Genomic DNA, 12119 nt, shown 5'->3' on the forward strand with positions numbered 1-12119 from the left:
TTTTCTAATCCATTTGCTTAGGACATCCACCCTATTAGTTGATAGTGCTCTTTTGTCCAGAGCCCTATTTTGGTACTAACTTTTCTATTGTATATTTGTACATGTTGGTTAAGGGTACGACAGAGTCCTGTCCCGTCATATGATTATGCTATCATTCTATAGAGGTCTGTAGACTTGTGTTGTGGGTTCTGTATATGTGTTTTGGATTTGTGTTCAGTGACAACCTAAGGTTCAAAGCTCTTTCACTAAACACATATTGCAAGCTTTTATGATCGGTAAACACATCAACACACACCCCATAAAGATAATGACGCCAAATTTTCAACGCAAACACAATCGCTGCAAGCTCAAGATCATGGGTTGGATAGTTTCTTTCATGAACTTTAAGTTGTCTAGAGGTATAGGCTATAACCTTACCATGTTGCATCAAGACACAACCCAAACCAATACCTGAAGCATCACAATAAAAAACAAACCCTTCTGAACCTTCGGGCAATGTCAAATAGGAGCCGATGTATCCTTCAATATTTGGAAACTTTTCTCACATTCTTCCGACCATTGGAATTTTTCCTCCTTTTGTGTCAACTTAGTTAAAGGCAAAGCAATAAATGAGAATCCTTCAACAAACCTTCTGTAGTACCCGGCTAAGTCCAAAAAGCTTCTAATGTCCGTAGGAGATAATGGTCTAGGCCAATTCTTAACCTCCCCCATTTTCTTTGATCTACTTTAATCCCATCAACAGACACCATGTGGCCAAGAAATGCAACCCTCCTCAGCCAAAATTCGTACTTACTAAATTTAGCGAATAATTGCCTTTCTCTCAATGTTTGCAACACAATCCTCATTTCGAGAATAAATCAAAATATCATTAATGAACACCACTACAAACATGTCTAAATATGGCTTGAAAATACGATTCATCAAATTCATAAATATAGTGGGAGCATTAGTCAAACCAAACGACATTACTACAAATTCTAAATGACTATACCTTGTCCAAAAAGTCATTTTGGGAATATCACACTCCCTTACCCTCAATTGATGATAACCGCAACGGAAGTCAATCTTAGAAAAGTAACTTTGTCCTTGTAATTGATCAAATAAGACATCTATCCTTGGAATTGGATATTTGTTCTTTATGATGACCTTATTCAATTGCCGGTAGTCTATACACATTCATAGTGACCCATCTTTCTTCCTAACAAATAACACGGAAGCACCCCATAGTGAAATACTTGGTCTTATAAAACCCTTATCCAACAAATCCTTCAATTGTTCTTTCAACTCCTTAAGTTCCACTGGAGCCATACAGTAAGGAGGAATAGAAATAGGTTAGGTATTGGGAAGAAGATCTATGCCAAATTCAATTTCCCTTTCGGGAGGAATGCTGGGCAAATCATCGGGAAACACATCGAAGAACTCCTTAACTATAGGGACCAACTGAAGAGTTGGATTTTTGGAATCGATGTCCCTAACTCGCACAATATGATAAATACACCTTTTGAAAATTATTTTTCGGGCCTTAATACATGAGATAAATCGACCCTTAACCACTGAATCATTACCCTTCCATTTAAGAATGGGCTCATTAGGAAAGTAAAATTGAACCACACGAGTCCTATAACATATAGATGCGTAAGCAGTATGTAAACAATCCATACCAAGAATGATGTCAAAATAAGTTATATCAAGTTCCACAAGGTCACATGGAATAACTCTGTGCAATACCCATACGGGACAATTTTTATAAGCTCTCTTGGATAATACCGAATCACCAATGGGAGTATAAAATAAAAAATATTCTATTAACACTTCGTGGCACACATCAAATCTCATACCAATGTAGGGAGTAACAAAAGACAAGTTTTCACCCGAATCAAGCAATGCATAAACATCAAAGTTAAAGACTCGTAACATACCTTTGACCACATTGGGAGACTCATAAACAACTTGCCTAGCATGAAGAGCATAGAATCGGTTCTTGCGCTGGCCACCCTAGGTTGAGCTTGGGAACCTTGTTGCACTTGGCCTCCTAGAGGATGACCTTCTCCACCCTTGTTGGCAGCAAGAGGGCACTCGAATCGCTTATGGCCCATCTTGACACATCTATAGCAAGCACCCTTTCCCATCAAGCACTTTCCTCTATGATTCTTTCTACATCTTGCACATTTAGAAAAAGAAGGATCACTAGCATTTACACCTCCTTCTCCTTGAGCTTTAGGGTATGGGATCCTATCCTTAGCAAACTTCTTCCCCGAGCTTTGGACTTGTAAAGAGCATCAACTACTACAACGGTCCTAGCATTGCAGAACCTACCTTCATACTGGGCACTCTTAGAATCCCTCATCCTTATTTCCTTGAGCTTTTCTCCTTCAATTTGTTCGGCAAAAGTCATCAGCCGAGTTATGTCCATCTCCTTAACAAGAATAGCGGTGCAACATTTCTTAGCAACCAAGTAGAACACCCTCGATATGAATTTACTCATACGGGCACATGAATCGACAACCAATGAAGGAGCATACTTGGATAGCTTAGTAAACTTGAGGGCATAATCCCTCATCCCCATATTGCCTTGTCAAAGATTTATGAACTCCAATACTTTAGCCTCTCTTAACTTAAGAGGGAAAAAGTAATCAAGGAAAGCATGTTTGAAATCTTCCCATTCAATAGGACCTTCATCCACCCTCTCCAACTTCTATTGAGTGTACCATATTTGAGCAACACCCTTAAGTTGGTAAGCCACCAACTCCATTTTTTCTTTTGAAGTCACCCCATAATACTCACTATCTTATAGACCTCATCAATGAACTCTTGAGGATTTTTATCAGCTTTTGAGCCATGAAACTCCAAAGGATTCATTCTTGCAAAGTCTCCTACTCTTGAGGTCAGAGTAGGAATATTATGAGAAGTCACAACACCTTGGTTGGTCACCACTTAGGCTAGCATAGTAATGACAGTTTAAAACTTCGGATTAGTCACTTAGTTTGGTAGGGGACCATTTTCTTGAGGAGCAGGGGGAGTTTGGGCTTCATTAACATTATTTACCCTTGGAAATGGTGGTGTTTTTGGAGCCATCTTTCTGAAAATCACAAAGAAAGACTGTTAGCGAAAAACGTATTACGATAAAATCTATAGAACGACATGAATCATGAAAGAAGTGAGAATTCCTAAAATGCCTCATAGCCTCCTACTCATAAGTGTGGCGCGCTTCAAATGCATGAATATGAATCTACTTGACGTGGCATGTTGGACACTTGAAAAACCTTATGCTCTGATACCAAGTTTATCATGACCCGGCCTAGGGCATAGTCATAACACGATGATTGAAACCCCAAAGGGGCTCCAACCAAGCCTCTTGTACATATCATATACATACATAAGGTAAAGCAAAAGTGGAAACATCATAAGAGAGTCTAAACTATGAATAGAAATTTAAGAACGTCACATGACAACATAAACTCGAAATATTTATCCAACTAGATGCCTTTACTCATGAATATGGGTGGATGCTAAGACATGTCCCTAGCTCACCCTCAATATGAAACATAGAAAAAGTTTTTGAAAATAATAACTAGCTTGATAACTAGTCCCTGATAAATGAGGACTCATCACAAATACTGCTGGATAGGAAAGCTTAACTAGCCACGTAGATGAGTATGATCTCAAACCTCAACCCCTACATTATGAGATAATGTAGGCAAAAAGTATGCATTAGTACATTGGAATATACTAAGTATAAGGGAATGACATGCAACGTAAATCATGGAATGCAATGGTCAAGTAAAATACATGATAAGATGAGATAAATAAGTCACGAGAAAATCATATTGACCAAAGCATTTAAAAAGCATAATTTTAAAATCATAGCATACATAAGACATCATACATATGTAGGATAGGATCCATAACCGACAATAAGACCATGCGAACTATAACATGGAATCTCGTTGTCTCCCCATACAATGAAGAAAAAGGGGAATCTACTTGTCAAGATAGACTCTACCCTACTAGGCGGGTCATACATACGCTATATGTGGATTCAATAGCTAGGCCATGAAGGAAACCTACGGTGGTATGTAGTTTATAGAATATGAGGTTGCTACTAAGGCTTTTGGTAGGGCCCCCACCTCAAGTACACTCGGTGCTAAGTCAAATCCCACAAAATATATGCATAGCATAGAAATCATAATTACATATATTATAGTCATGATCATAGGTTTGAAATCATAAAGTAGCTCATTGTCATAACATAATTGTAATGTGAGAATTGTCCTTTATTATTACAATCGTATTTGCATAATTCATATTATTAGGCCTTAGGTCACCACATAGGGACCTAAGTCACCTCTTAGGCCTTAGGTCACCACATAGGGCCCTAAATCACCTTACTTCATAACTTGCATAAAATTCATACCTTGAACTTAGAGTAGAACTCAATTGCATAATCAATTGACTTTGAAAATTATATAATTGACTTGAAAACATGCATGATCATAAACTTTATATTAGCCCATACATAATTCATATAGATAATATCATTAGGAAGCATAATTAGAAATACTCATATTTTATATCACCCTAGAGATCAAAATACAAGAATTCATGTAAAAATTCTTCAATTTAATACAATAACCATCAATTTATATCAAAATAGACACATGATCATGCTTTGAATCATAATCCATGCAATAGGAATAGAGATCATAAAACCCATAAAATACCATACTTTAATTTGATAGAAAACTTTGAGAAATTTATTGGGCTTCATGGATAAAAGGATCCATGAATCAATACCCATATACCTTAAGTGAGAACACTAAATAATTTGGAAGAACTTGAGACTTTTGTTGGGGAGCTTGAGTAAATTTACTTGAAGTCTTCAATGAAGTCTTTGAGAGTCCTTTGTAGAGAGAGAAATATTTGAGTAGGTAAATTATAGAAGAATGAATTGAATTAGAGGTTTAGGTCAATTTATAGAGTTGAATTAGGCCTTAAAAACGTCTAGGTTCATTAGCAAATAATTAGGGAAAAGTCTAAAGTGTCATTACTAAAAACTAAATTCGGCCAGAAAACCATTGCCAGGTTTGCGATACGGAGGTGATCAAGTCTGCAATGCGGACTTGTTGTGCACCTTACTGGTTTGCGCAGTTTCTTGAGAAATCTATTTTTCAATCTACAGGTCCTAAAAATCCACAAACACTATTTTTCTGCAGGTTTGACCCCCTGATTGATATTTTGAACTTTGATTTTCCAAAAAGATTAAGGATAATGCATTATATAAGCGGCCTAATCCCAAGGCATTCTTAAGGAACTTATGAGCATTTTGAGGGATATTACATCTAAATACTAAAATGATAACTATATTATATGCAAACTGAATAGTCCATTTGGCTTGTCCATTGGTCTGCGGGTGAAAAGTTGTACTAGGCTTAACTTGCGTACTGAGACCCTTCTGGAATGACCTATAAAATTGAGAAATAAACTGAGTACCTCGATCCAAAATGATAGACAACAGAATCCCATGAAGCTTAATCAACTCTCGAATGTAAAGTCTGGCATAATTCTCGACTGAATAAGAAGTCTTAATAGAAGAAAATGAGTTGAGTTAGTCATTCGGTCCACAAAAATCCAAATTGAATCTTGTTGCCTACGAGTATGAGGCAAACCGGTAATGATGTCCATGTTCAATTCTTCCAACTTTCAAGTAGGAATCTCAATGTATTGAGCTAAACCTTCACTTTTTCGCAATTATGACACTTTGCCACTAATTATACAATATCCTTATTCATTCATTCTACTAATATACTTCTCTATGATCATGATATATCTTGGTGGATCCAGAGTGAAGAGAATATCGGAAACTATGAGCTTCAAACAATATCATTTCTCTCAAGCCATCAAAATTGGAAATACACAATCAGCCTTGATATCAAAGCACACCATCTCCCTCTTGGGAGAAATCCTCAATGGCTTTTTCGGAAACTGCTTTCTTTATGTCAACCAAAACTAGATCATCATCTTGTTTTGCCTTCACATGTCATGACTCGATTTAGGTCCTAGTCATAACATGGAAATCGGGATGCGAGGTACAATAACCACAATCTATCTTAGCATACATCACATACATAAGGTAAAGAACAAAAAAATATGAGTGTAAGTAATTATTAAGTGATGAATGGGAATACGGGATATCAATTCTATAAACGTCCAACCAAACTACACCAAAATATCGTCTAAACATGCCTCTACTCTAGTCTTTGATGGGGGCTTAGGAAAAGCTCCTAGCTTACCCTAACAATAGAAGAAAGTGTAAATAATAGTAACATGAATAAAAGTCTTATCCTCAGTATAATGAGGACTCACCAATTTCTTTGAAATCTAAAGCAACTCTCTAGCCATGAGAGGGGTGATCGTGAGTGTTGTCCATCCCTACATTATGAGACAATATAGGATAAATATGCGTTAGTATATTTGAATGTACTAAGTATGTGAGGTATGCATGAACAAATAAAGAATGTAATCAATATGTCACAGGATGCATGACCAATCATAATGAACATGAGTAAAGTTTAAAAGCAATTTAAATCATAAGAAACTCTTGGTCAATTCATATCATAAAGCTTTATCATAAACTTATAACTTGACATCTTATAATTTCAACTTCAACTTGTATGGGATAGGACCTTTAACCGACAACTAAGGCCATGCGATCTATTACATGGAATTCGATGACTCCTGCAACGAGACTACCTTACTAGGGCATACTTCAAAAGGCCACCTACATAGGCAACATAGTTTGGGACTTTAGGTTGCTACTTGGATTCCCTTGGGTAAGTAACTGCATTGTTATACCAAAATCCACCTAGAAGCCCTCTCGGTGCTTAGTCAATATCTCAACAAAAACTCATAAACATGATCATAACATAGTAGGGAAAGAGAGTAACTGCGTATCATCCATCCTTAAAATAAATTAGGAATAGCTCATCTATTGAGTGACTCATAGGAATCCACAACTTTGGTGAGAATTGTCCTTATCACCATCTTTAAATATCTTTTGATCTTAACTCTGATCATCATCATAACTTTAACATTAGAATCAGAAATCTCAACTTTAACTCGTATAAAACTATCATTGGAAATCATTTAACTCATGATCAACTCATAATTCATTTTAAAATCATAATTCATACTTAGAAATTAGGGTAAAACACAAATACATGATCGATTGATTTGAAAACATGCATGATCATATACTTTCTATCATCCCATACATAATCCAAGAATATAATATCATTTGTAAGTATAATTGAATATACCCATAGCTAATATCATGAACCCTAGAGATCAATGTTGGAGAATTCATGGAAAAACTCTTCAATTTAATGTAATAACCATCAATTTATCTTAAAATAGATTCATAACCATGAGTGGAATCATAATTCATGCAATATGAATAGAGATCATAAAATCCATAAAAACTCATACTTAAATTTAATAGAAAACTTAAGAAATTGATTGAGATTCATGGTTGAAAGAATCCATGAATCAATACCACATACCTTGAGTTAGAAGACCGAGGAATTATGAAGAATTTGAGAGTTTTGATAGAGAGTTTGAGTGAATTTCTTTAAAGTCTTGAATGGGTTCATTAAGAGCTCTTGTAGAGAGAGAAATATTTGAGTAGGTGAATTATAAAAGAATGAATAGATTTAAGGGTTTAGGATAGTTTGTAGAGTAGAATTAGGCCCTAAAAATGTCCAGGTTCATTAACTAATAATTAGTAAAAAAATCTAAAATGTCCTTACTTAAAAACTGAATTCGAGCAAAATTTCTTGCTCAGGTCCATGACGTGAAGCTACCTCTAGATAGGCCAATTTTTAGAGAATAAGATTTTTAGATAGATTTTGACACGAGAAAAGTATACACTGAATGGGAATAGGTGGGCGACACGGATCTGCCGCGCACCTGACTGTTTTGTGCAATTTTTTTACAAAATTTATCTTTCGATACATGAGTCCTAAAAATTCATTGAGACCATTTTCCCACAAGTCTTGACCCCCTGATTGACATTCTGTACTTGAATTTGCCAAAAAGAATAAGGATAATGTGTTACGCGAGTGGACTATACCCAAGGCATTCTTAAGACACTTATGAGCATTTTGAGGAATGTTACAATATCTCCCCCTTTAGAACATTCATCCTCGAATGAGATTTAACTAATCATAAGAATGACATAAAAAGAGGACTAGCGACCCATCATGATTATGATGACATGTTAAAATGCATGGAACATGAAATCTTCAACTTAACATACACTCATAACTTGAAATCAACTTTTTTATGAACATGCATGCATATGAATGACATAGAAGGAACTGAATATGTAAGGGTTCAAATAGATTGAATAAGAACACTTACTACTTTAGGCTTCAGTAGAGGGAAAGAGGTATGAACATCATTTCATCAAATCCACCTCCACCTCCCAAGTAGCACTTTCTACTTGTTGATTCCTCCATAACACTTTGACGGACACAACTTCTTTGCTTCTTAACTTCTTAACTTACTAGTCTAAGATTTCCAGCGGAACTTCCTCATAAGTCAAATTCTCCTTAACACTTACATCTTTCAAGGGCACAATGGAGTTTGGATCACCCACAAACTTCATCAATATAGACACACGAAACACCGGGTGAACTAGAGATAATTCTAATGGAAAATCTAACTCATAAGACACTTTGCCAACACGTCTCAATACCTTGTAAGGTGCAGCGTATCTAAGACTCAATTTCCCTTTCTTGCCAAAATGCATTACACCCTTCATGGGTTAAACCTTCAAATAGACCCAATCATCCACTTCAAATTCAATCTCTTTTTTCCTAACATCAAAATAGAGCTTTTGACGACTTTGAGCCTTCTTCAACCTCTCCATTATGATTCTTAACTTCTCTATAGCATAGATAACCAAATCTGGACCAATCAAGGCCATCTCCCAAACTTTAAACTATCCCACCAGGGATCTACATCTTCTATCATACAATGCTTCGAAAGGAGCCATTTGGATGCTAGAGTGATAACTATTATTATAGGAAAACTCAATAAATGGAAAATATTCATCCCAACTTCCTTTAAAATCAATAACACATGCCCTTAACATATCCTCTAAAGTTTGGATTATTCTTTCGGCTTGACTGTCTATTTAAGGATGAAAAGCGGTACTTAACTTAACCTTTATCCTAAGACCCTTTTGAAATGACTTCCAAATATATAAAGTGAATTGTGTACCTCGATCCGATATGATAGAAAAGGGCACACCATAAAGTCTTACTAACTCACGTACATACAACTTAGCATAATCTTCGACACCATAGGAAATCTTAACCGGTAAAAAGTGAGCCGACTTGGTCATACGATCTTAACAACCCTAATGGAATCATGTTGCTTCTTAGTACGAGGCAAACCCATTAAAAAATCCATAATTACATCTTCCTATTTTCAAGTAGGAATTTCAATATCTTGGGCTTGACCTCCCGGTCTTTGATGCTCAACTTTAACTTGTTGGCAATTTGGACACATAGCTACAAACTCCGTTATGTCCTTCTTTATTCCATTCCACCAATAAACTTCTCTCAAATTATGATACATCTTGGTGGAACCCAGATGAATCGAGTGTTAGGAACTATGGGCCTCATTTAATATGAACTCTCTCAACCCATCAATGTTAGGTACACACAAATGGCCATGGTAATGTAGCACACCATCTTCTCCTTGGGAGAAAACCTCAATGGCTTTTTTGGCAACCGACTTCTTTAATTCAACCAACATTGGATCTTGTTCTTTCTTGGCCTTGTCATCTTCTATAAGAGATGATTCCAAACCATTATGAACAAGAACACCTCCATCATTAGAATCAACCAAACACACACCTAAACGTGCCAACCTATGAACATCTTTAATCAATTCTTTCTTATCTTTTTCAACATATGCCACACTACTCATGGACAACCTACTTAGTGCATCGGCAACCATATTTTCCTTGCCCAGAGGATATAATACACTCTTATCAAAATCCTTTAACAACTCAAGCCATCTCCTTTGCCGAAGGTTCAATTATTTTTGCTTAAACACATATTTTAAACTCTTATGATAGGTGAACACATCCGCATGGACACCATAAAAATAATGTCTCCAAATCTTCAAGGCAAACACAACCGCTGCTAGTTCAAGATCATGGGTTGGATAGTTTCGTGCATGCACCTTAAGTTGCCTAGAAGTATAGGATATTACCTTACCATGTGGCATCAATACACAACCAATACCAACCCTTGAGGCATCACAATACACCATAAAACCATCAAACCCTTCCGATAAGGTCAAGATAGGAGTGATAGTGAGACGATCCTTCAATTCTTAGAAATACTTTTCACATGCTTCTGATGATTGAAACTGCACGTTCTTATGAGTCAACTTGGTCAAAGGTGAAAAGATCTATGGAAACCCTTCTATAAATCTCCTATAGTATCCGGCTAGGCCCAAGAAACTCCTAATATCCAAAGGAGATAATAGTCTAGGCCAATTCTTAACCACTTTGAGTTTTTTAGGATCAACCATAATCCCTTCACCAGACATAACGTGACCAAGGAAGGACACCTCCCTGAACCAAAACTCACATTTATTGAACTTTGAAAATAGTTTTTTGTCTCTTAGAGTTTGTAACACAATCATCAAGTGACTTGCATGCTCCTCCTTATTTCGAGAGTACACCAAAATATCATCAATGATTACAATCACAAACATATCTAGGTATTGCCTGAACAACCTATTCATTAAGTCCATGAAAGCCACAAGAGCATTGGTCAAACCAAACGACATTACTAGAAATTCATAATGGTCATACCTTGTTTGAAATTTCATTTTGGGAATGTTACACTCCTTCACCCTTAATTGGTGATAACCGGAATGAAGGTCTATCTTGGAGAAGTAACTTTCTCCTTGAAAATGATTAAACAAGTCATCTATTCTCGGAATTAAATACTTATTCTTGATGGTTACCTTTTTCAATTCCCAATAATCAATGCACATACATAGTAAACCATCCTTCTTTTTAACAAACAATATGGGAGCACCCCATGGAGAAATACTTGGCCTAATAAACCCCTTATCTAACAAGTCCTTCAATTGATCCTTCAACTACTTTAATTCCAATGGATCCACTCGGTAAGGAGGGATAAAAATAGGTCGAGTATCCAGAAGAAGGTCTATACCAAAACTAATCTCCCTTTCGGGAGGGACACTGGGTAAATCATTGGGAAATACATCCAAAAACTCATTTACAATGGGACCGACTCTAGTGTTGGAGATTCAAAATTCTCATCCATACCCTTACAAGATGATAAATACAACTCATGAAAATCATCTTCCGAGCTTTAAGGCACGAAATGAATTGATCTTTAAACACGGATTACTATCTTTCCATTCTATGACCGGCTCATTTGGGAATTGAAACTTAATCACTCGAGTTCTACAATCAATAGAGCATAACAAGCATATAACCAATCTATTCCAAGTATAACATCAAAATCGGTCATCTCAAGCTCAACTACGTCACATAGGGTAACTTTATGGAAAACTATAACCGGATAACTTTTTTAGACTCACCAACAGGGGTATAAACGGAGAAAGGTTCTAGTAATATCTCGGGACTAACATCAAATCTCATGTCCACATAAGGGGAAACAAAAGATAAATTTCCACCCAGATCAAGAAAAGCATAAACATCATAGTGAAAGACCCGTAACATACCGGTAACAACATCGGGCATCTCCACCACCTCTTGCCTACTATGGAGGGCATAAAACCTATTATCGTGTTGATCACCCTTTGGTTGTCCTTGGCTAAATTTAGCAACTTGGCCTTGAGGATGAACATATTTGACCTTGCATTTCCTAGCATGATGACCCAGCTTACCATATCGGTAGCACATATTTGACCCAACTAGACATTCACCCTTGTGGTTCCTACCATATTTATTGTATATGGGAGTAACTTGGCCTATAGAAACACCTCCTTGAGGTTTAGGTTTGGGTATCCTATCTTTTTCAAACCTTAGAGTAGTAGCATTA

This window comes from Solanum dulcamara, chromosome 3 (assembly GCF_947179165.1).
Source record: "Solanum dulcamara chromosome 3, daSolDulc1.2, whole genome shotgun sequence".
In the NCBI taxonomy this organism is placed as follows: domain Eukaryota; kingdom Viridiplantae; phylum Streptophyta; class Magnoliopsida; order Solanales; family Solanaceae; genus Solanum; species Solanum dulcamara.